A 27,331-nucleotide genomic window follows, 5' to 3' on the forward strand; every position below is an offset into this window, starting at 1 on the left:
GAAAATGACAGCTTGTTTTGCCTTTATAATACAGACTATTGTTGCATCATTTAATCGGTTACCAGTTATTTGCAAATATTTAGGTCCTGTGAGAATTGTTTATAATTATATGTTAAATCTGCGTAAGGAAGTCTGGATTTTTTCATTAAATGTTTTTTTTTCCAAATATATCCAATATGGCTGCCGCTGTTTCTGCTACAGTGGGGTTGGCCATTTCTCGGCCCCCGACCAAATGTCGGGTCGAAAGTTGGCTGTTTTCGACCCGGCCTATTTTCAGCCAGTTTATGGCTAAATCCATGGAAATTGCTGGGAGATGGCATTCTTGTTTAGATTTTCATTGAGACAAGCCACATTTTTAATTTTCTATGATTATTTTAATAACTTTGGATTTTGGGCAAAATGTTTGATAATTTTACAAAGATTTAAAATGAATAACATTTATGCAGCGGCTGTCATTTTATTTTCTACAAACTTGGAACATTTTGGCATTTATTCTTGTTAAGAAATACATAACTTAGATTGTATTTAACTTGAGAAATTTTGGACTTTCTGAAAGGATGGACACTACAAATATATTTGAAGAAGTTGTAATTTATAAAATAATGCCCTCTAACAGCTGTGGCGCAACACTATTATACAACAGGCAGTATGGAGTACAAAACAAGTGTGCACAACTTCAAAACATGCATTGTATAAAAAATTCAAAACAAAAAGAAAAAAATATGGAAAATCCATCTTATTTTTATTCTTTTTTCTCGACGCTCATTTTTCGACATCTTATTCTTATTTTTATTCCCTCCTCCTGGTGCTTATTTTTGAAAAAAATCCCGTAAAACGAAAAATAAAAAAACTCTGGCCTTATTTTAGTTGTTTATCAATTACTTAATAACATCAGTGATTATTATCTTTAACATGTTGGACTTATATTTCAAAATGATATCCAGCTCATAAAAATACAATGAAATTTATAAGATATAGTTTTAAAACTCATTGATTTCTTGTTTTTACCCTTATATGGATTGAACAGAATATCTATCAAAATTTGCAGAATGTTTTTCCATTAAATGTACATCTGATAAGAATCAGTGTTGTTTTCCAAGGGGTAATAAAAACTGCCATCTGCCAGATGGCCTACCAGATATTGAAAATTGGATTGATCAATTATGTAAAGTATTAATTAACAATCTGGTAGTTCACACAGTGTAATAAACAGAGCTGTTAGGAACCTCTACATTTAACAAAAAGCCAACATAAGGCAGAGTATGGAAAAAGTCATTTTACTATGTAGTTGACAGTTAAAAAAAATAGTTTACAATTTAGGTATCATACTGAAAGGTATGCCTCTACACCAACTAATGGTGTAAATAATTAGAAGATCTAAACAAAAATAAACAAAATTAAGTATAACAAGAGATGTTTGTCAAACATTATGCCCCCCCCCCACCCCCCTGAGCACCATGTTGTCAGGATTATATGGACAATTGAATGAAATATGCATAGACCGAAATGACAGCTGATTTGTCACTGACATTGGATGCCGTTGAGGCAGTTTTAAGATTATGACCATTCAAAGTTGGAGGATAGAGTGTGTTATGACCATGACCTTTATATATGACCTCAAAATCCATAGGAGTCATCAGCTGGTCACCAAAAATCTAAATGTCAAATTTGAGGGCCATGGTTGCAGGCATTCACAAGTTATCACACAGACAAGCTTTTTTCGTTCAAGGTCACTGTAATATTGACCTTTGACCTGATGACCCATAAAATCATAAGGGGTCATCTACAGGTCAGACACAACACCAAGTCAAGTTTGAGGGCCATGGGTGCAGGCTTTGTCGAATTATCACTTGAATCATTTTCGCATTCAAGGTCACTGTGAACTTGACCTTTGACCCAATGACTCCTAAAATCAATAAGTGTCATCTCCTGGTCAGGCCCAACTTCCATGTCAAGTTTGATGATCATAGGTTCAGGCATTGTTGAGATATCACTGGGAGAAGATTTGTTAACTTTTTTGTGTTAAAAGTTACTGTGACCTTGACCTTGGCCCGATGACCCCCAAAGTCAAGAGGGGTCATCTACTGGTCAGGCCCAACCTTCATGTCAAGTTTGATGACAATAGGTCCAGGAATTGTCAATTTTACAATCAAGGTCACTGTGACCTTGACCCCTAAATTTAATAGGGGTCATCTACTTGTCAGGCCCAACCCCCAAGTCAAGTTTGAGGGCCATGGGTGCAGGCATTGTTGAGTTATCACTCAAAACCTTTTACCATTCAAGGTCACTGTGACCTTGACATTTGGCCCGATGACCCCCAAAAATCAATATGGGTCATCTACTGGTCAGGCCCAACCTCAAAAGTCAAGTTTGTGGGCCAAAGGTGCAGGCATTGTCGAGTTATCACTCAGACAACCTTTTACCATTCAAGGTCACTGTGACCTTGACCTTTGGCCTGATGACCCCCAAAAACAAAAGGGGTCATCTACTGGTCAAGCCCAACCTCCAAGTCAAGATTGAGGGCCATAGGTGCAGGCATTGTCGAGTTAACACTCAGACAACCTTTTACTATTCAAGGTCACTGTGACCTTGACCTTTGGCCTGATGACCCCCAAAAACAAAAGGGGTCATTTACTGGTCAGGCCCAACCTCCAAGTCAAGTTTGAGGGCCATGGGTGCAGGCATTGTCGAGTTATAACTCGGACAACCTTTTACCATTCAAGGTAAATGTGACCTTGACCTTTGGCCCATCGACCCCCAAACCCAATAGGGGTCATCTACTGGTCAGGCCCAACCACCAAGTCAAGTTTGAGGGCCATGGGTGCAGGCATTGTCTAGTTATCACATGGACAACCTTTAACCATTCAAGGTCACTGTGACCTTGACCTTTGGCCCAATGACACCAAAATCGAAAGGGGTCAAACTACTGGTCAGGCCCAACCTCCAAGTCAAGTTTGAGGGCCATAGGTCTAGGCATTGTTAAGTTATCACTCGGACAAGCTTTAAAATTATTTTACCATTAAAGGTCACTGTGACCTTGACCTTTGACCTGATGAGCCCTAAAATCAATAGGGGTCATCTACTGGTCAGGCCCAACCTTCATGTCAAGTTTGATGACCATACATCCAGGAGTTGTTGAGTTATCACTCGTACAAGCTTTGGTCTACCGACGGACCGACCGACCGACATGCCTGTGCAAAGCAATATACCCCTCTTCTTCGAAGGGGGGCATAAATATTGATTTCAAACATTTAGAATATGCTTTCATGTGGTTTAATAGGGAATAAAGTATCAGTGAAAAAAATTTGATATTCAACAATTTCACATTTTAATACAGCAATAAAAGGTCATAATGTTTTGTTTTTATTCTTTATTGGGGAAGTTTATACACAGGTATCAATGGGATAATTATTCATATCATGTGTGAACTAGTGATAAACTTGGCATTGATGTATATATGATATATATTTTATTAAAAGTTTTTTGTTACACCAGTCTGAGGCTTTTTATCCCCTATAGTATTAGAGGGTTGGAGGAAAAAAACAACAGCTTTTGAGAAGAGCTGCGTTTTTTGCCACAAAAAGCGCAGCTTTTGCGAAGCTTTATGCAGTATTGGCCAAAAAAGTGCAGCTTTTGCGAATAGCTGCGCTTTTTGGCCAATACCACACAAAGCTTCGCTATTTCAAGCAAAAAGCACAGCTTTTGTGAATTAAATTACCTCCCTTGTTGAAGACTGTCGTCTGTAGCATCATGGAAACCTTCTCTTGAGGCAATATTTAGAATGCTTATTAATTAATCACCATAAAACAGTTTTCAAGCACCTTTCAAGAAATAATGCTTCACTCTCCTTAGAACTTAAAGAATTTAAAGACCGATTTGACTATTAACATAATCTGAATCACTACGCGCATATCCTGATTCCATGACAACCACGAATTATCACATATCCATACCCAATTATTTTCACTAAGCTCAAAAGAGTTACTAGCAAAAAACACATTTTTACTTAATTTTGTTTATCTGAGGCGGGAGAAAAAGCAACTACCATAGCCGCTCGTGTAAGATAGGTTCATCCTGACCCTTGCGCACGACGCTTTGCGGAAACTCGGTAAACCTCGTTTACGCAAAACACCCTAAGCTCGGGTCGGAATGAACCTATCTTACACTCTCGGCCATGGAAGATACTTATTAATCTATCTTGATTAATTGAGTAGATTGGATAGTTAGGAACACATGTCTAAAGTTTCAATGAAGTATTTTAATGTATATACATGCTAACCTGGTCTTGACATTTGCAAATAGGTTTGTGAAAAAATGATTGAAAGTCCAGTTTATTATACCTGGTATAGAAACATCAGAGAAAAAGTGTGTCCAGAGTGGGGCTTAAACCCACAAACACCAGACCACAAGCACAGCAGCGCTGTAACAAACTGAGCTAACTAGGTGGCTGGTTCTTGTACACACACACATTTTTCTCCCTATTTACCTTTTAGAAAGACAGAGGCACTCCTGCAGTTTAATATTAAAATACATGTACCGGGGTAAACTTGGGAGTAAAATTGGCCCAGAGTGGTGATCCAACCCACTACTGCAAAATCACTAGCACGACTATCTTAGTATCTAACCAACTGAGCAAACCGGGGAACTTGTTCTTACCCACAAACACTATATATCATCATTAATGCATAAGAGAAGTTATTTCCATATTGAATTTTATGTTTAACTTGGAATATCAACATTTATTTCAGCACTTCTCAGGTTGGCCAACGGATATGTTACCGATTCTTGCATACCGGACGTGTGTATGTCATGTGACCAGTGCTGGAAAAACCCGTCTTACAACCCCAATGTAAGATGAGTCACGCACCACTTCTTATAAATTTCTTTCTTTTTTTGTTTTATGAAAAGTATATTTCTGTGAAATCATTTATATTCGTTGGCATGAACTTTCGTGGTCTGCCGAAAATTTACAATTTCGTCGGTACTTGAATTCGTGGTTTTTCATTTTTGAAAAAAAAAAATCGAAACTGCTATTGTCCTAGATTATCTCCACGCGCTGGTCTGGATTTCCGTCTTCTACGTCACTCGGTTTATGACACTCGCTAAAGTGGTACGACATGCCAATTAGTGCATATACCCATGTCAATTATTGATTTAATTGGAAATTATGGTCATGAAGAAGATGTACCCTGATCAAAGATACGGATAGGTGAAGCCATTGAATGCCAATTAAGAATTTTGCAAACAGTGAAAACACCGAGAATGTCCGTATATTTGGGTAAGCAATCCCAAAAGATAGCTGATGTTTACAAATTCAATCACTTTTGAATGTTATCTTATTTCATATCAATATTTATTCACATGTTTTTGTTAAATAAGTATAATGAACACGTTGTTTTGTACATTGTCACGGTGGGTGCTCAGTAGCCTCCAATGTAATCGATTAATTATTTGATTAAAGAAAAAATCGAAAACTGACACTCATCACTCACATCTTGTAAACCTGGAGATTTTCATGAACAGCACATGTTTAGGCACGTGCTTCTGTCATTTGATTCAGAAAAACAAATTTAAATGATTTGGTTTATAATTTGTTTAAGGTAGATATACTATATTAACAAAACAATTATAGTAAGATATTCAGTGAGACCTATATTTACGCTGTATACTGCGGCCTCTGGTACAAATAAACTAGAGTATGTACATAACATGGCAAATGAAAAAGTGAATGAAGGGTCTTTATTTCGTGGGACCTTGAATTCGTGGAACACCTAATCCACGAAAACCACGAACATTAATGCCCCACGAACATTAATGATTTCACAGTATGCCATTTCAATTAAGCGCAATCAAATATATAAGTATGCAGGACTTTTAATTAAAATTAAAAATAATCGTAAAAACACGATTTTTAGAGGAACTATTTGACATCAATAGTGATTTAAAATTATTGCGCTTTATAACGTCAGCAAACAACGTCGCATGCGCTTTTTTGTGAAATGTGCAAATGTGCTTTTTCTACGTCAATTTTTCCACAAATTGATAAGTTTAGATAATATGCAAGAAAAAATATCCGGTCCGGATCGAAAAATTCGACCCTTGGGCAAGCTGCGTTGCCGGTAACGAGGCTTGCCACATGCCCACGGGTCGGATTTTTCTCTTTGTACCGGAAACACATGATAGATACTTTTAACTTATAAGATTTGGTGAGACCCACATATTTTGTCAGAACGATTTTGGGAGTTTTTAATTTTTTTCAATGTTCTATTTTGAATTAGTTATTATTCCTGCAAGGTCAGTGATTTGGAATGGCATTTGGTTCTAAAACATCAGCATATATATATTAAATATTATTTAACCAAAGACAATTAAGTAACAGCCAGGCTGAATGTAACATTCATACCCTATCCCGATCATACCAAACTAAGATCCGCATTCTGCATATTATTTTTGGCGTATTCATGCCCTTCTACAACAGTAGATTTTTGTCAAACATTATGCCCCCCCTGAGCGCCATGTTGTCAGGATTTTAAGATTATGACCATTTAAAGTGTGAGGATAGTAGGTACAGTTTTTAAGTGGCAGATCCGTGGTCTTGTGTAAACAAACTTGACTATCAATCCAGGGGTCGCAGGTTTGATTCCTCATCACACCACTAAAAAAAACTAATCACTAAAAAAATACTAATTGTCTTCCGGAAGGGACATTAAATGGGGGTCCTGTGTGACAGTGCTATACACTCGTGCTCATTAAAGAACCAGGGTAGCTCTAACCAGAGTTACATTCTGTCTGAGCACTATGCTCCAAAAATCTAAAATGACTTCCAATCTTAAGGTTACACACCACCATTATCATTTCCTCTATAATTCAATGTGAAATGATTATTTTTAGACAACATTTAAAGGCATTTCGAGCGAATGCAGACTATGATAAACATATATATTCTTAAAGTACAAGCTTTAAATTACCTTTTAAGCCAATAAAAAAGGGGGGTCAAGTTATTCCTAAGAAAAATCTCTCCACTTGAAAAACAAACTCTAAAAATTGCACAGTCCGCCATGAGAGTTCTTCCAAATTGACCTTTCAACTATAGGGCAGCAGTTTATGCTTAAATCTCTATTCTAAATGATAAATCAAGCAATAATAGATACTCAAGGTATAAAAGTTTCAGGAATATAAATGATATTTTTGATTTACAGTGTATTGAGCATGTGAAAACATGTATATCAGTCATAAAAACATTATTTTTTTGTTGAGAATTTTCCACACAACGGAAGTACATATGACGCAATGGTGATGTCATACCTTAATGGAGCACTCGCCAAATGGGCAAGGCCCAAGTGCGAGTATAAATAAGCTTACACACAACCTCCAGTTTTAAATCATGTTCAGGTGATGACTGATATTTACTGATAAACATGTATCCTCTTAGCAGCAGGGAATGAGTAAATATGAGTTAAATTTCAATGACCAATGAGTTGTGACCTTGACCTCAAAATCAATAGGAGTCATCTTCTGGTCAGCCACCAAATGTCAAGTTTGAGGGCCATGGGTGCAGGTATAGTCAATTTATCACTCAGACAACCTTTTTTGGGTCATCTACAGGTCAGTTTCACCTACTAGTCTGACCCAACCATCATGTCAGGTTTGATTGAGCCACTTCTTATTTCTTGTATAGCATGGTTAATGAAAATAATGCTATTTCAATAAAGCGCAATCAAATATATATCTATGCAAGACTTAAAATTAAAATAAAAAAAAAATTGTAAAAAATGTGATTTTTAGTTATATAAATTTAAAATTACTGAGCATGATGACGTCAGTAAACAACGTCACACGCGTTTTTTGGTGAAATGTACAAAAGTTTGTTTTCTATTTATAATCTGACTTATGAAAACCCAAGCTATTATCATGCATATCTAAATTTATCAATTTGTGGAAAAAGTGACGTTGAAAATGAACGTTTGTACAATAACATAAAAAAGCGTGTGCGCGTTGTTAACTGAAATCATAAAGCGCAGTTATTTTAAATAACTAAAAATAGCGTTTTTTACGATTATTTGTTTTCAATTTTAATTGAAAGTCTTGCAAACATATATATTTGATTGCACTTTATTGAAATGACATAATATATTTTTCATAAATCATACATGAAATAAGAAGTGGCGCGTTGTTGCGCGTTACTCATCTTACATGGGGTATGTAAGATGGGGTTTTCCAGCACCGGTCACATGACCGGAAACCAGGGATGATAAAATTCCGGATTAATCCGGAATTCAGGATTTAAGGCTCATGGATCGATTTTGAGATTAACGTAAATCCGTCGAGTTTTTTTCTAGGGGGGAGGGGTACAGGGAGCGATTTGAGCTCAGTTCGAACAATATGGGTACGAAAGGTGAGTTTTCCGGAAATGTAAAGCCGGAAATTAACGAACCTAATTACGTCTTGGCAATCGAGCTATATGATTGGTTAAGATAGCATCCGGTGATTACGGAAATTACCGATGGGACTAGAAGACAGTATCCGGATGGTTGTATCCAGATATGACAGACGACGAAGACGAATCAACGTGATTTGGAAAATTGGAAATAAACGACCACCACCAACTTCTAAAAACATCTATTCGTCGATTTTAAGGGTATATTTGCCATTTATTTTTAAAAGAAATTCCCGAAACGTTTCTTTTTAAGTTAATAGAAAGTGATCAAACTGAGAATGAATTTTGCGCATGTAGCATTATTTCGGACATCCCGATTCGGATTGTGTCATAATAATCGATTTTTATTTTACAAATTTTATTTGGCCAATTGACGTTTAAGCTGTAAACCATTTCTTTATTAATCTCATAATGTTTGAAGCATTGTTGGCCATAATGGGATGTTCAAATATAAATTGGTTGGGTTCAAATTTAAAAAAAAAATGAATTAATATTTTGTAGTAGTAATATATATTACGTAGAGGCTGTCATTTTATTTTCTATTTGAGACAGTTCAACACAACTTCTTGAGGACCCAGTTTGAGTGAGATTTAAATCCTATTGTTGTAATTTGAATTTCCAGGTATGTTTACCTGTATGGTTACAAAAGTCAGAGATGAACAGACACCTCAGCCAGTGCATCCAGTTGTTCCTGTCAATGACTGACAATTCAATCCAGAGGCGATGATACATGGATTTATGGCTGAACATGCTCCCTGGCACCACAGTAGTGTGTCTTACTTAAGACACTAGTCAAAGATACAAAAGCTCTCAGCGAATTAAAATTCAAAGGTGTACAGCATCATACAAGATGACTTACACAGAGTGGCTAGCCATTTCAATGATGAACATGTGGAAGAGTTAATGGATCTCGGTTTTGTTTCAACTAAGACAAGTCAACAAACACAAACAATGAGAAAACTGTTGCAGTTTTTTTTCTGGCATAGAGAAAGAAATAGTGTTGAGACATTTGGCCTACTTAAAAATCACAAGGGCTGATTCTGAATCAATTTTCATAGAATTTGAAAGCCTGTTTGAGAGACTTGAACTGCCGTGGGACAATCTAGTTTGTGTGTTACTGGACTCATGTAACACCATCAGGGGAAAAAATCTGGCTTGGGGACCAAAATACGTCAAAGTCCGCCATGTCCACAACAGCTACGCTGCCAAAGCTTTTAAGTCCCATTTGGATATTACTTGTAATAATATATATAATAATTAATAACATTATATTCTCATCAAAATGGAATAAATACTCTTATGATACATAAAAATGGAATAAATAACACTTTTACAATAAACATTTGCACTTTCATGATAATTGATATGTTGTTCATTATTATAAATCAAACATCCCACAGTGTAGACTGTTCATACACAGGCATTTGATCATAGCCAGTTGAGTTTTATGGGAAGTGGACAACTGAACCAAAATGTCAGGTACATGTCTAATGCCTGTGACTTCAGGTAAAAAAAAAGTAAATTTAACTTTGTTGTTAAACTTCACTGCTAAGATTCCTGATAATTGTTCTGATTGTGGATGTCTCCTGTTGAACATAATTATATCTACCAAACCGAAAGGTGTACTCCTTGAACACTATTCTAAGGCAAAAAAGGGTATTAGAATCCCTGAAATACGGAAAGCTTCGGGGGGCTTTGCCCCCCCATTGTCCCCCCACCAGGGCTTTGCCCTGGACCCATCGGGGGCCTTCAGCGGCCTCCTGAACCCCACGCAGACATTTTCAGAATTTGGCAACTTGGCTCTGTTATCATCCCTGGGAAACACAAGTCCGGTATGCAAGAATAGTCTATGAACACTGATCACTTTTTGCAAATTATTAAATCAATCAATTTTGTTAAATATGTAAATGAATGGACCAGAGAAGCACAATTCTGACAAATTAAATAATTTCAATTAGACTCTGTCATTTTTCATTTAAAACTAAGCTGATTTAACAAATGGAATGATGTTGCTTGGGAAAAAAACCTATTTTGGTTTTCTTATAGACAACATTGAAAATTATGAGGTTAACTTTACTTAATCTTATTCTTACACTGCATAGGGAAATAATGGCTGCTTATCATTTGACAGAAATGTCTACTTCTGCCTATTTATGTATGAATAGCACAAATTTTAAAACTTGTGTCAATCTGTTTGAATAGAATCATTTAATTTTCAGCCTTAAATTGAGCCTAAGCATGGTTATTACTCTGGTTTTGCAAAAATGTAACTTGACTGCACTCAAGACCACAGTTATCTCCCCCTCCTTAACCAAGATCAAGCTCTTACTACAGAGAACCTGTTGTCAAGTATCAATATTTTGTTGTCAAGTACAAATATTTTATTTAAGTTGAATGAAAATGAAACAGGAGCTTTTTTTTGCATAAGACTTAACATAATGACACGGTATTGCACACATGTATAGTTACCACAGAAAATAATAGAAAAATCATAGCCCATGGAAGTCAGTATTTTTTTTTCATTAAGTTTCGTGTCTTGGATTGTTCATCAGCAGTCAGTTCCTTGTTTTTAAATTAAGCCTGTTTTAAAGTCTAAATCCAGATTAGTGTTTGTATGTGTAATAAACTAACCCTACTACCGCCTCCGTGGCCTAGAGGTTAAGGCCTCTGTCTATGGAGAGGGAGGTCGTGGGTTCGATCCCTGGCTGCATCATACCGAAAAACATTTTAAGTTGGTACAAGTAGCTCCCTTGCCTGGCGCTCTGCATTTAAAGGGAAGTGCTTGAAAAAGTGGTGTACTCAGTACTGGTTTAACCCAAGAAAGTTGTACCCCGTGTATCGGTGCTTTTCACCGAGCACGTAAAAGAACCAAGGGGTCCCTTCGAAAAAGAGCTAGGGTATCACAACCGGACTTCCTTGTATCCCACCACTATTTCTACCGCATGCTGTCCCTTTAGCAAAAAGAAAGGACCCAGTTGGAAATTAGTGCTTGCACTATCATGGGTTATCCTAGTCATTCTAAAATGCCGTCCAGGCTTTTTTTTAATGATGGTTAGCCTGGACCAGGCTAACCATCATTAAAAAAAAAAGCCTGGACGGCATTTTAGAATGACTAGGGTTATCCTTGACCGCAAGGCCTAAAGAAATACATACACATACTAAGCTACCAGTATCAGATACGTATTTTGTGGATGGAATTATTTACAAAGTCACTTACATTTATGGTCAATTGTAGCTTAAGAACTTCAGCGAACAAGTTATATATTACCTATTGGGACGTGTTCCCTGAAGAGAACGCCGTATCCAAAGCCAACCAGAATTCGTGACATTTTTATTTCACGCTGTTATTTCACTTGTATGCATTGTACAGACAAAATAGCTGTATCCATAGGTTAATGAAGTAAAATGTAGTTCACAAACTCATTTTCAAAACCAAAAAACGCTTTAAAGATAGTTGATTTAGCCTTTTAATAAATCCTATTACAAGCATTCCTTATCTAGGTCATAGTTGTGTTCAAATTTAATCACGTGACACCAAGATTTTCAGAAAATACCCATGTGACCTAGTGTTTATTTTGCTGTTATTTAAAAAAAAAATTCTATTTCTAATAACTAATAAATAACTAATAACAAATTTGGAATAAATAAATTGTTTTTACTTATCAAAAGGTATTTACAGCCTTACTGCAATTGACCTTACGACAGCGGCTTCTAAGCCACGCCCCCTGATATCAAGGGAGCGAACTCTGTCTATGTCCGTCAAAAAAAAGAGGAAGTGATGGCGTCTCGCGTCGTTTCGCTTTCCGATATTCCTGACAAATTATCATAAATGTGACATTACAATGCGAAAAAAATAGAAGTCAAAGGAATTTGTAATTGGCTGCTACATCGGAAGGCTCGATATATCTTTAGAAAATGACGATATCTAACATTGACGGGGTGAAATCTATCCAAGTCAGAGAAAATCGGATAGCCGCCATGTTGTCAACATTGACATCGATACAAAGGAAAAGCGTGTGCGTGACGCATACTGTAAATGCAAACAAGGGTAAGTTTAACTTTTAATAACACCGGTCCTTCTTACAGTATTGTTGAATTAAAGATTAAATCATCGCACAATATGAGTAAAACATAAATGGGCCGAATGGGGAACCCGGAAGTGACATTAAATAACGTTACATGCCAGCTATACAGTTTAACCTTGTATTCTATAGTATGAGCAGAAATGGTTTATTGGAGTTATGCATAAAAAGTTTCAGTTCTAAGCGATTGAACACTCCCCCTTATGAATAATAATGTAATAGTTGACAAGTGACAATCGTGGGTGATACCAATCTGTAACTTTTGCATTGCTCAAACATTCACATGCTTTGATTTTTGTTCTTACAGAAATTGTGGAACATGTTCACACACTCTGGCTGTAAAAGTAGACCTGGGAGGAAAATTGCCCCCGGTGTGGGGCTCGAACTCACAACCACCAGAACACTAGCCCGGCGCTCTAACCAACTAAGCTGACCGGGCAGCTGGTTCTAACCCACACACACTACCCTCCCCTCATTTACCGGTTAAGGCTGGTGGAGGGTCTCCTGCTATTTACCGTTGACACCATTAAAGTATTCTGATTGATGGAGATAAGGAAGTCCCCTTATTGGCTTATTATTGTCTTCAACAAGCCTACCGCAACAGGGGACCTAGCATAAGACCGGAAACCGCCACCTCCCCCCCCCCCCCACACACACATGATATTTGCCAGTCCAGGCAATGTCAATCGCAAGAGAAAACCAGTGATGACAAGTTTTACAATTAATCGGTAGGACCTATTTTAAAGCTTTTTATAACATTTAGTTTTACTTTGCTGTACAAAAGTAATGGACTATTTGTCCAGAGAAAAACAACAACCACAAAACATTAGCTATTATCTTGTCAATATTTCATTATGATATACATGTAGGAAGCAAACATCAAAGGCAGTAGCATTTACAGCTAGTATTAAAATATTTAACCATACATGTAACTGATTTATTTTAATATTGGCATCTTTTATTTATTTCAGGAAAGTGTGGTCTTTTGAAGAGAGTTCTTGAAGTTGTTCAGCATGTTGTTTTGATGGATTCTTGGAAGGATGTACCTCTATGATGTTAGCTTCAGTTCTGGATTATAACACCAGTTGTTGCATATTTAATATCAGATTTATTAAATACATTGTTGTTTTGCAAACATTACTTAAACTTTGATATTTCTTTGGTGTTTATGTATGATATTGTAGGTGAATATCTCTTTATTGCAATGGCAAATATATTTTAAAATATATAGCATTAGCAGAAGTTATTTTTCACTGTTAAAGCTGCACTTTCACAGATTGATCACTTTGACAACTTACACAGGATTTGATTTATCATATTTTGGCTCGGAGAAGTTTGCTTTGTGATTTATATATTAGGTCTTAATTTAAAGAATGCCAAAATAAGCCGATTCTGAGACAAAAAGTGTCAAACTAGAATTCTGTGAGAGTGCAACTTTAAGAATACTATTAATCGAGTGTGCATGTGATCCGGACTCTGAACATTGGATCAGGATGAACTATCATTAAATATTGTAGATTTACGTAAATGGCCCAAAATATAAGAATAACAATGAAAATATGTACATGTTTGACTTGTTCTTGATTCATAATAAGTCTAAGTCTTTACAGCACATGTTTGGCAGAATCAAGTTCTAATGAACATAATAATCGATTTAAATGTACAGTGAAATAAATTGTTTTATACAGAAAATAATACCTTAACGATTCAGACCGATCTGTTCTCGTATTTTTTTGGTGGCTCAAATATTTATCTGAGTTTTGGAGGAGGCCTAGCTGGTGTGAGCTGGTCAAATACAGTAGCTGCTTGAGGGTCAGGGTTTTCTTGATTGGATTTCCCGTCGACAAAGTGCTGATATGAAAATAAGAAATCTATGAAATGTGTCGGAATGACAGCTACAAAAGCCATTGTTTACATAGGATCCATACGAGTAGATGAGATTCGGAAGCATGCGATGGTTCGGACAAAAATTTAGTTGTACGATATTTCCTGATTTACTTTGAAAGCAAAGCAGTTTATAAAAACTACATAACGGTATCAACAAAAATACCTCTATCTTGAATGAAATCAATCGTGTCCATGTTGAACCTGATATTAAATGGCCATTAATGCCGATTTGACAACACAAGCCAAAGTATAAATGTACGATGTTTATAGTTTAAAAATAGTAACACATATTTAGGTCATGCACGGACAATTTCAGTATTAAATAAATTTTGAGCGGATTGAAATAAGTAGTTTTGTTCAAAAAAATACTTTTGTACAGACGTATAGATGTTTCGCCTTTGAACGATCTTTCAAAATTTCCAAGTTCAGCTGTTGATGAGGTCTTCCACAGAGTCTGATTCAGCACTTGCATTTTTCTAAATAACTCGCTGGTTTCGAATACGGAACGAATTGGAAGCCATCTTTAGTCGGCCTGGCTACCTTGTATCCGAATTACAAGTGCCATGACAACACCTTTTTACCATAATACTTAAAAAGGCGAGGAATTGTCAGCGCATGTATATGACGGACTCTGGTCAGTTTGACGGACAAAATGGCGGATAGCAACACGGCTTATCAGCCCTGCATTCTGATTGGCTGATAGGACCTGTCAATCAAATCCTGTCGTAAGGTCAATTGGATTCAACTAAATGAACAATGTGAATCCGATGCTATAAATAGAATCCATCGACGTCATCATGGTCATGTGATTGCATTGAATCATCAAACTCAATTGATTCTGGTTGACTTTACTATGGGGGTTACGCCATAACTTTAATGCGTTGTAAACATCAAGAAAATAAATATCAACATTAAAGTTATGGAAGCCAGAACTTTAATGCGTTGTAAACATCAAAAAAATAAATATCAACATTAAAGTTATGGAAGCCAGAACTAGGAGCCACAGTGATTGAAATGGCATCCACTTGCTCCAGACTCAGCCAGCGTCAACATGGAAGACAATGAAGAAAAGAGTAAAAAACATATAAACCTGATAATTTTTATTCAAGTACTGAACGACCGAATACAAATATTTCCTGTAAACGAATCAATCAAGCCAGCCCTGACTGAGGACAGCCATGTTGAACTCATTCGGAAAGTTCTTCTTTGCCATTTTTATCGACATTCGGAGCTCCTCGGCCATTTTATTGAAAACAACCTCGGATGTATGCCGGTACATCTGTTGAAGTAGTCCGTATTTTTTTTAATAAAAGCATTAATTAAATGTAGTGTTTAAGAGTTGTATTCATTGCTTTCAGTTTAAATTGATTGCCAGTGAAGTGTATTATTGCAAACATAATTACGATTCCCAAGAGTTAAGTCATAAATTTTAACTACTAAATAAGATTACTACACGATCTATTTGCAGCGGACTTAAACGTACCACTTTTTAAGTATGTAAACCGTCCATATACATCCGAGGTTGTTTTTAAAAAAATGGCCGAGGAGCTCCGAATGTTTTATCGAAATCAACCTAGACTGGTACCCTTCGTTACTTTTTGATAAAAATCTAACGACAGGTATGCGCCAATCCGGATCAGCAGGTGCTCGTCAGTTGTCAATGTCAACAAAATGGCGGCACTAGCACCAAAGTAATGAATGAGACGACAGGATTTTCGAGAAATATCTCTTGTTGACTGATTTATTTAACAAGATAACCGCCTTGATTCATTTATCTCAGTCAAGGTCCTTGAAATTAATTCATTAGCCCAACTGAGTGGTCGTCGTGGCTCGCAACTGATATATCATAAAGATTTCTTTATTGAAGTCTAAAAACTCTCATTAAGTGATTAACGTAAACATGAAAACAAATTTTAATAAAACAAAAATAATATAGCTTGATCCTGTTGTAAGAAACTTATGAATTTTCGAGAAATTGGGGCCGGAATTTGGCTGAACTCACACCTGAAGGACCGCATATCAAGTTTATGGAGATGCTTTGGAATCATTTAAAAGTGTCACAATAATACATCTGTGCAGATGTAGTCAATTCTATCAACCCATGTCTATTAGCTGGATTATATTCCAACTATATTTATGGCGTTACACCTGCACTGATAATCAAACAAAATGAGTGGATTGATGTCTGTAAGGTAAGATTATAACCAATAAGCAATTATTTAATAAGTAAATTTATCTCATATACAGTACTGGTATTCATTAAAATAAAGCAAAATATTTTCATTCGTCTAGCGCCCAAAAGTCACATGGTCTCAGTTTCAGATTTTGGTTCAAGCATTAAGCTAAGGTAAAGAATATTTAAAACATGTATACAGGTATATAGGGTCACGGACATTACAGACCATAGGGACATTATGGACCATGTCAGATATATAATTTTTCTAACAGTTTGTTTTAACTTTATAACATACCATATTTGCAGACAATGATATATAATTTAACTCATAGTTTGTTTTTACTTTATAATGTACCATATTTCGGGACATTATGAACCATGAACTATACATCACCACGGACCTATAAACCATATACATGTACATGTATATGGTTTATAGGTCCATGACATCACTCACTGTTTTAGAACAAAATTTATCAAATGCAATATTTGAGGTCAATTATAGACAATGATTTATAATTTTACATACAACTTATGTATACTTGCGAATATTTATATGTTCTTATAGGTGATAGATTGCTTTCTGAAATAAACTTTGGATACTCATGTAACCGATTATCGATAGTACAATCGGTTTTTTTAAATACTAGATAGAACCTAAAGTGAAGTTTTATTCAGACACAGTATCAAACTCTTAATCATCATATGCATATACATTATGTCTATGATTGAAGTTATGAAGTTACTAAGTGTTGTTGTAAAAAAATAGTTATTTTCTTGCTCATTGTGGCTTTCATCATCAATTTTGTTAAAGATAACATCTGAACACTTATTAATATTTTTTTTCAATTTTTTGTTCGATGATCGATTATAACCAAAAACAATCGATTGTCGCCGATTTCAGGCCCAACCAATCGATTTTTGATTATAATCGATCATCGGAACATCACTTATATATATATATATATATGATCAATATGATAATAGATAATGTGTTTATGAAATTTCATAAGATAAAATAAATTACCAGTATATCAATATAATTTTGATTCGCATGTAATTCAAACTCAAGACCAGGCAGTCGAAACAATATATTTATTGTAAAAATAGAATTACAATGGGCTATATAATATTGACAAGAATGTTCCAATTTTCGCAAAGAAAGGTTTGATACTTTTCTGGTTTGTAAAAAAATGACAAGAATTTAAAAGCCCCTGAATGCTTTTCTAGTTGGCCACCGCTGGGATTTGAACCCAGAACTCTTTCTACATGGTAAGAAGTGTTTTTCTTAAAACTACAGTGGCTGAGTAAAGAGCAGCATGGAGCATTATGTCGTAAATATATAATTTCTTACCAGAATAAGTACAAAAATCATTAATAATAGTACAGTAACGAGGGCATACAGTCATTTTATTAACCAACTTTGTAGGTAATTTCAATGTCAAGTTTATTTTGGCTAAAAAAAAGGATATATGGTAATCCATCAATGTATAAGTAAGTTATGGTGCAGACACGAGCATGTGAACTCTTGTGTGACCTTGACCTTTGAGGTATGGAACCGGGTCAAGGTCACTGCACATCGTCTCAATGAGGAAAACATTTGTACAAAGTAATATGGTAATCAATCAATGCATAAGTAAGTTATAGTGTGAACACAAAATGTTACAGACAGACAGACAGATGGACAGACTGACAGACGAACGAAGTGCATTCCTATAAACCCCTCCCCACTCTATGGCGGGGGATTAAAAACCCATCAATAAGAATAGGGTTCAATCCAAAAAAATCCCCTTATTGATAAAAAGAGCAAAATTAATTTAAGATTTTACAAATATCAATACTGAAATCTTCATTCATAAAATAATGGTGAATATTCAATAAAATAGGAGAATTTCAAGATACTTGTAAAAATGAGCATAGACTGCATAGTCCACACTGATACATGTAAGTTGTTACTTTTCTTCATACAAATTTTGTCCAACACACAGGGGGCAGAAACAAATTATTTTTATTCTGTCCTTTATGTATATATCTATATTCCTTTAGGCTAGAATATATACAAATAATTTGTTTCTGCTCCCTGTGGTCTAACATTAAAAAATCCACATTATTACCAATATCACCAGTTATCACATGCTATGTTTCTGCTTCTGCTTAGGTACGGTGCAGGGCCTGTTACCGGCGTAGCGCACCGGGGAGGGAGGCGTTTAATCAAAATGGAGAGCAGCCCTAAAGCTCTCCACTGTCTGTGCGTGGACTATACTATTATCCAGATGGTTCCAATCCTGACACGTTTTGACAAAGAATGAATGTTTTAACTGCTCAGTTTTGCACTGTTGAATTAAGAATCCTCGATCATGATTGATCACTTGTTTGTCAATAATGTTTGTTGTAATACAGTCTTGAAATTTAGTTGCTTTAGTTTGCCTCCTTTGCCTAGCTGGCTGTAGGAACTCTGTAGGTGGTAGTGCTGGCACCAAACCCTCGGCCACCTTATAGAAGATCAGCCTGCTACCCATTCGTCGATCTTGTAGAGTATGAAGTTTCAAAGATTCAAGCATGTTTGATACACATCCTTCTTCTCTGGACTTGTAGTTCCCAGTTATAAAATGGGCTGCCTGACGCTGAACCTTTTCTAGTTTTAAAATGTCCTGTACATGGAATTTGATTATAAGTTTACAATAATAATACAAATAACTACAGATAAAATTAGAAAATCCTAGAAAATGTGCAAAAACATCAAACAAGTATCCATAACAATTTGCACATAATTTTTATGCAGTTATCATATTTTTGAAACCTCAAACTATTCGAAAAAAGTGAGGGCACATATGTCAAAAATATTAAAAATGTCAAGAATAGTCATATATAATCAAAGAAAAAAGTATAATAAATCTAAAAAATGCTATGTGCCATGCAATGAATAGTTAAAAATAACACATTTTATCCAAAAAACGTATCAAGGTGACATGCAAATTTTGTCCCAAAAAAGACGGTACCGACTTCTGAAGTATAATTATTCAACTAAGTTTGTCATTTTGGTAAATAAAGAAATAAGATTTCGATTATGTATATTCGTCGGAAATGGAGTGAATAACACCAATATACCAACATTTTATACAAAGGAAAACAAAAACGTTTTTTACATCGGCTCTCCTGATTGTTTACTACTTACACCGCCATTTTGATTTGGTTCCCGTATTCCTAATACTTTTCGATTGCACGACGGGCACCTGGTTTAGCTGATACCGGTCTCTTTTTGTAGAAAAGAGAATAAGGGTACCAGTCTAAAATCAACCTCGGATATCATTCGGAACTCCTCGGCCATTTTTTTCAAAAACAACCTCGGATGTATTTGGACGGTTTACATACTCAAAAAGAGGTACGTTTAAGTCCGCTGTAAGTAGATCGCGTAGTAATTTCATTTAGCAATTAAACTTTATGTCTTTACTCTTGGAAATCTTAAGTATGTTTGCAATAATACACTTCACTGGTAATCAATTTAAACTTAGATCAATTAATACAACTCTAAAACACTAAATTTAATTAACGATATAATTTAAAAAAATACGAACTACTTCAACTGATGTACCGGCATACATCCGAGGTTGTTTTTGAAAAAATGGCTGAGGAGTTCCGAATGCCTCGGATATATGCACCGGTACATCAGCAGAAGTAGTTCTGAAAATTTTAAATAACAGTATTAATTAAATGTAGTCTTTTAGCTTTTATTTGTAGATCTAAGTTTAAATTGATTGCCAGTGATGTGTATCAATGCAAACATAATTAGATTTCATAGAGTAAAGTCATTAAGTTTAACTGCTACATTGAAATTACTACGCGATCTACTTTTAGCGTAGTTAAAGTGTACCGATTTCTGACATTGTAAACAGTCCATAATACATCCGAAGTTGCACCCTTACCTGTTGTTGAGGATATGTCTAATGTATTTTGCAATGACGCTTAAAATGTCAAAGCTACTTGGCATCCTGATATTTTGAATGATTTTATAACCTGTATAGATCAAGATAGTGTTGAAGAGCTGTCTTCGATTATTGATAGTTTGAAGTAAGATTTTTTATTATTGGTCCCTGTTGATAGGATCCATGTAGACAGCCCTTGTACACCAGATTTGATTAATGATTTTATTTGGAAACAGGAAAAATACTTACTGATGCAGCTGGTAAATGTAAATGGTTTAAAGTCGTGAAAAAGAAACAAAATACTTTTAAAGTATGACTTAAAGCCATGGCTTGAAAATGAATGTAAGGTTAAACAAAAATATTTTTATGGTTCAAAACAAAAATATAGACGTTATTGCTCACATAATAATTTTGTAAGCTTAAACAATCTTAGTAAAGCTTATAAAAAGGTTTTATATTTTAAATTAAAGATGAAGAATCTTAGGTAAAGTAAACCTAAGGAATATTGGTGTCTTCTTAATAAATATTCAGGGGAACGTAAAGAAGTTCCTTATAATATGGTTTCAATGGAAGCTTTCTACGATTATTTTCAAAAGCTTAATGATGTTGACATTGATGTTCAGTTTCTGATTTTAGTGATGCTTTAAACCAGCCATCATTTCAGTTGCTGAAATTGATAAAGTTATCATATATTGTTAAAAAAACAATAATTAAAGGCTAAGACCTTGTTCACCTAAGAATGATCTTTTGAATGATCAAGTACTCTAAGGAAGCATTGTTACCAATAAGTGATCCAGATAATTACAGAGGTATTACAATTTTAAGTTGTTTGGGAAAGCTTTTTACTTCAGTATTAAATGGCAAAATTAGTTTCTTTTTAGAAGATAGTGGTTTATTAGCGCGGGAACATGCAGGTTTTTGCAAAGGTTATAGTACTATTGCTCATATTGTTGACGTGGAAATGCCGTGTGGTCGCCGTAGCAGCGCAGTTAGGTCTCTTACAACGTTACAGGATCGCCGCAGGAGCACACAGAGGTCGCAGTTATCGTTGGCCGTTGCCTGGCGAACGTTCGGCGTTCTCTGCGATGACATTGCGTCCATACCGCGCTTCTACGGCGCTTCTACGACGCGTCTACGGCGCTAACAATGAGTTTTATTTTTCTTACCGCGCTCTTACAATGATTGTACGGAGCCAATAGGGCGTTCATTACGCTCCCAATGCGCTTCTACCGCGTAAATCGGCGTTTGTATGACAATGAACCAACCTAAATCTCAGATTCTATTCTCAGAATATAAAAATCAAGCGGATTACATTCAGCCCTATGGGCCTAAAAGTCACCAATCCGAGAAAGTTTAGAATAATCCGGATTAAAGATGCATACTTAAAACAGACATACATGTATATTATTTTTTGAAAATTACAAATTAGGTATGTTTAACAATAGCAAAAGTTGGAATTTCAGTGTTCTAACATTATACTAGAATATCATGAGAAATAAGATTTTTTTTTAAATTCGTATGAACGAAGTATTTTTTTTTTTCAAAAATTAAGGCACGTACTAGAAATTCAGCCAGTATACGTGGATAATTTGACATTAAATCAACGAGTCTTTCATTAGCATTCAAGCCATTGTCCTGGTTGAAAATATCACATAGTATAATATTCTCAAGTCATTATAGATGTGCATAAAATCACTTCTTTGTTTTGTATTTTCATAAGAATTAAACAACTTTTTTAATAAAATAATGCACGAAAAAAACAAAAACGAATAAGGATCAGGGAATGTACGTGAAGTTAGCGGCCTAGCGGCGTGGAGTTAGCGGCCTGGCGGTCTAGCGGCGTGAAGTTGGCGGCCTAGCGGCCTATTTTTTCCCTATTTCAAAGCAATTGTTAATGCGTTTTTTGGGAAAACAATTATAAATCAATGTTTTTTTATTCATACGTTAACATAGCGGCCATAAATTATTTTCTATTCAGAACATTTTTATATGCGTTTTATTCTAAAACAATGATACATTAACTGTTTTAATGCACACATTATCAATCTGAAGCGCTTATCAACCTTTTTTTTTCTCCAGAAAATCGATCAAGCATTTCAGCGGCCTAGCGGCGTGAAGTTATATAGCGGCCTAGCGGCCCCAAACGGTTTCCTTTCCTCAACAACAGCTCTGCCTTTCCGCGATAAAGACGTGAAGTTATCATTTTCGTTCCAAAATCGTGTCCATGGTGATTTATACTTCTGTCAATTGGGGATCTCACATGAATGCTGTCGCACTGATCCAGAGTATCAGGTAATTCCCCAACTTTTGAGTTAAAGTCCTGCATTGAACATTCACATTCGCCATATAGATAAATAAGTGGCAGAAAATAAGCAAAGAAAGACTGGGCATCTCGTCCTCATGCAGAGTTTTCTGGAGGCAAGTAACAACTGATTATCACAAGTTCAGTTTGATTTTCTTGAATGTACAAGTTTCAAAGCCAATATCCAATCATACGTTTTATCAACCACTTTCACGTTATGTGTTTCAAGCAGAGAACTACGTACTAATATAGTCCAACGCCTTAATATGTAAAATAATGATGTCCTTGATTAACGAAATGTTAAACTACGTCAGTTACAGATGTAAGAAAACAAACAAATATTTACAGAAAAAGTTTATTTCACAAAGCAAGCGGGCACATAAGAATATATAATTATAAACATGATACACAAATATACAACAACAACAACAAAAACAACAACAACAATAACAATAACATATAGCACATCAAACAATGTCAACATATTAATTCACGCTGGGCCGTAAAGTCTCGCACATGCCTTCAGGAGACTGCTAGTTAATATTTCGTTCGCCGAATATTTTGCCCACAGCTTCATTAGTCGTCCTTGTGTCAATGTTGTAGCTCGTCGCTGTAGAGGCACAGCTTTCGCTCTTTCACAAGCTTGCACTGGATGGCTATTTCTCTTGCATCTCTGTGAAGAAGTCTACCAGCCGGTAGAACGGGAGATTTCCTTTCTTCGCACGGCAATTCAGCCGGCGTGCCATACCTCCGCATAGTTGTCTATACGAAATGAGTGTCCGTACATATATAAACTACTAACGTTTCGTGGTTTTCAGCGGGTAGTTCACGGTCTGGCCGAATCGGACAATATGAAAAATTAATTTTGACTCAAACTTATATTACCTTGCTTTCACTTGCATTTTTTTTATTTTATTTATTTCATTCCTATTTATAAAAGTTCAGGACCATACCTCAATGATGCCTGTTCATCAGTAATACTGGTGGCTGCGGACATCCGGGTACTCTCAAGAACGCTGTCTGCCGGTGGCAGCCGCATGTCTTTAGGTGTCTTTGGATCGCCGCTGAAGTTGATCGTGTCGTCCTATAATGTTAAAAAATAATTTTAAAGACAAGATATCAGTAAATAAATTAATATTAATGTTTCTTAATGTAAAATTTTGTCCAACAGCTAAGCTGAAAAACGTTGCATAATATTAGTTTACGCTATACGGCCTAGGGTCTTAGCTCTAGTGTTGTGGAAGGGTTCTGGGTTCTGCTCTCAAGAAACCAAGCATGGGCACATCTGCCTTCATAGAATTAATAACCTAAAGACTGTCAAACATTTGCATGCGGCGTGTCCAGTATGTTGTCCAATCAATAACTTTAAAAGCATTTATCCAATCACCACCAAATTTGGTCAGAATATGTATTGGCATAATATCTAAGACAAGCTTGATAACCAGTCATATCCCTTCGTTATAAAAGTTACCTAAAATTGGTCTTGTCTGATCAATTACTTTAGCAGCCTTTGTCCAATCATCACCAAATTTGGTCAGAATGTTTAGTTGATGGTCACCAAGCTAGATTCCTCCAGTAATACAGGTTTCCCTAGCAATTAAACACGCATAACATTGTATAATTGGAAGGGATTTATATTTTAGTTTTATATATGTTTATAAAATAATTGCAAAATAAAAATCAGATGAAACCACTATCTTATTTACAGCTGTGTGAGCGAGAGGATGAAATTGTCGAGTGGAAGATGAAGCATGGCTAGCTTGCAGAGAAGTACGCTCGCTTCAAGGAGAAGGTGGACGGCATGGAGCGTTACCTCGCCGACCTGCCCACGCTCGAAGAGTTTACCAAGAATGCAGAAGATATATTCTTTATACACAGTGAATGGGAATAGAAATGTTAATGAAGTTTAAGGGGATTGGGAGATGTTTGTGTTATTAGTTAGGTATTATTAGGGTTTGTTTTGGATAACCTAATAATTTAACACCCTTGAGGAGTTCATGAAGCACGTGGGGGAATGAGTTCCTTTGTTGTGTTGGGCTGGTGTCAATAAAAATATGAGCTAGTCTGTGCCATTGATATCTACTAAACTGTTCACTCTGTATTTGCTAGCCTGCTTGATATAAGCATTAGAGTTATACTGTGCCGTAGATATCTGCTAGACAGTCTAGACTTAATACAACTGTGCCATCAGAAACAGCTTAACTGTGCCCTAGATATGGTCTAAATGCTTTAATTTTCATACATTCTACTCATACCTGGATCCACACCTACACATACATAAGAGTTCTGCATCCTCAATGTCACAAAAATAAGTTCTTGTATTCATTCAACTGTAGAACTCTATGAACTGACAGCATTTATATCACGGATATGTTTTTTTTTCTTTTGTGTTTTTTTTCAGACAAGCAGAAGCACCTGGCAGGCAAAATGCGTGAAGTGAGCGCAGAGATCTATCGCATGAAGACTCACGGGGAGGGGAAGGCCCTTGCTCTGTGTCAGGAGGAGCTTGCAGAGACACGAGAGGTCAATGACAAGGTCACACGAGACCTTGGGAAGGCAAAAAAGGTATGGAGGTCTGGGATTTGGGTTTTGGTTGGGGGTTAAATTTTTGTTTTAGAGTGATAATTTTTTCTCAGAGCTTAAAAGTCATGCTCGTTTAGATGTGGATTGTTGGTTGTTGTTTTAGTGGCATGGTTGTGACATTAATGGTAGAGGAACAGTGCTTTGATATTAATTATTACTTTTAATTTTAATACAAAAAGCTTTTTTTGTAGCTAATTTAATTAGAAATGTGGAATGGAATTGTTTGGTTTGGTGAGGTAACTTATACAAGCCTGTCTTTTAGTTAATATATGTTGTTTTATTTTAAGGAAAAAGGTGAAGTAACTTTTTAGCAAGTTTATTAAATATTGGTGCTAAAGTGGACAATACAAACGGTCTTTATGATCAAAGTTGTACATACCTGGACGACATCCATAGACTCTTCTGTACGGGCGTTAACAGTACACGTGGCGCACGTGAATTCTAGCTCGGCACCAACAAGGTTCGAGATGTCATACTGGACAATTGTTATAACCGTACAAAATCGTAGATGCTTCCAACGTTCAGAAATGTTGCATTCCACGGCGCGGTGGTTGGAATAAACACCTCTAGAACAGTGGGATATAACGAGCACAAGGCATTGTAATAGATCTTTTTCAGTTTAATCGCTGATATGGTACATTATAAAGTTAAAATAACCTGTGAGTACAATTATAATTCATGGTCCGAAATGCGGTACGTTATAAAGTTAAAACAAACCGTGTGTAAAACAATAAATCATGGTCCGTTCTGTCTCCAAATATGGTACGTTACAAAGTTTAAACAAACTGTATGTTACGCAATCAATACGTGAGTAAACTAATTATTCACTTATCTCAAAATACAACAACACAAACAGTTTAGGAATTGGCAACGTATTTGGAGAACATGTACACAGGAAAAGGCATAATTCAGAAGCTGGAAGATTGGTTATAGCGTCTGAGCACATCTGGATCGTAACCTTGGTCAATCGTGGCCACATCCGTCCTTAGAGTCAGCAACATCAATAACGACTGGTATCTTAGAAAACATCATGCAACAACTGAAACGAAACTAAACATACGGTAAATCTTAAATCATAAAAGTAACAAATACGTTACTATCTTATGTTAGGCAATCAAACAGTGGAACTCTGTAAATGAAAATAAATATGCATATTAATAGAACACATATCGCATGTTACAGCAAAATCAACCTGAACATAGGGATTGGATGGGCGGGAAATATTATCAAATTTATATCTTCGCTTTCAAACATTTCAAAATAACTTCTTGTTTCACCAAATACAAAACCTCGAGTGACGAAAGCAGAATAGTTTTCCCCATATACCTAACAAAATCCCGAGGAAATCATGTTACTTGTGTCCAGCCAAACTTATCCACCTAAATACTGAAGTACCACGGATACTTAAACCAATCTCCTGAAATCAATAAAGTTTATATTTTTCAAAACGTGAATAATTATATTTAAATTATAAATCATGGTCCGTAATGTCCCGAAATATGGTACGTTACAAAGTTTAAACAAACTGTAAGTTAAATTATAAATCATGGTCCATAATGACCGCAAGTATGGCACGTTATAAAGTAAAACAAACTGTGAGTAAAATTATAAATCAGGGTCCGTAATGTCCCCAAATATGGTCCGTTATGTCTGGTCCATAGTGTCCATGGTCCGTAATGTCCGTTGTCCATGGTCCGTAATGTCCGTTGTCCATGGTTCGTAATGTCCGTGACCCGTGAAACGCATACAGTATAGAATAAAAACAAAATTATTGACATTGACGTTTGATTGTTTGAAGTCAATACATTATTATTTTCATGAGTTTAATCAAGTGTTCACTGTATTTGTTTTTATCTAGAAATAAAACTTTTTGATGATTTGAAAACAAAGACCTTTTGTTTAAATAGAGAATGAAACCTCATTTCAAATCATTGAAATTGG

At 35.8% G+C, this 27,331-nt stretch overlaps 1 protein-coding gene and 2 long non-coding RNA genes across 12 annotated transcripts in view; 2 read left to right on the forward strand and 1 right to left on the reverse strand.

Annotated features, from left to right (window-relative positions):
- LOC128238348 (uncharacterized) overlaps positions 1-15,671 on the reverse strand; it is a 39,021-nt gene extending 23,350 nt beyond the window's left edge. The window contains exons 1-3 of one of the 5 annotated variants that reach the window (XR_008261674.1): positions 15,497-15,671; positions 14,218-14,370; positions 13,341-13,587 (exon numbers count right to left, since the gene is read on the reverse strand). The gene's annotated coding sequence lies outside the window, so the exon portion shown is untranslated. Of the gene's footprint in view, positions 1-11,705; positions 11,944-13,340; positions 13,588-14,217; positions 14,371-14,775; positions 15,175-15,496 lie in introns of those variants that run through there. The other 4 variants (XR_008261676.1, XR_008261675.1, XM_052954184.1 and 1 more) reach the window with 4 other exon arrangements.
- Positions 1-27,331, forward strand: part of LOC128238350 (uncharacterized) — a 271,015-nt gene that overhangs the window by 234,323 nt on the left and 9,361 nt on the right. For all 6 annotated transcript variants that reach the window (XR_008261679.1, XR_008261678.1, XR_008261680.1 and 3 more), the window contains 4 exons: positions 4,749-4,849; positions 22,585-22,797; positions 24,516-25,372; positions 25,678-26,451. This is a non-coding gene — a long non-coding RNA (uncharacterized LOC128238350). The remainder of the gene's footprint in view (positions 1-4,748; positions 4,850-22,584; positions 22,798-24,515; positions 25,373-25,677; positions 26,452-27,331) is intronic.
- On the forward strand, positions 12,197-14,083 carry LOC128238349 (uncharacterized). Its single transcript, XR_008261677.1, has 3 exons — positions 12,197-12,485; positions 12,827-13,247; positions 13,491-14,083. It is a non-coding gene; the product is annotated as an uncharacterized LOC128238349 (long non-coding RNA).

This window comes from Mya arenaria, chromosome 6, assembly GCF_026914265.1.
Source record: "Mya arenaria isolate MELC-2E11 chromosome 6, ASM2691426v1".
Taxonomy (NCBI): domain Eukaryota; kingdom Metazoa; phylum Mollusca; class Bivalvia; order Myida; family Myidae; genus Mya; species Mya arenaria.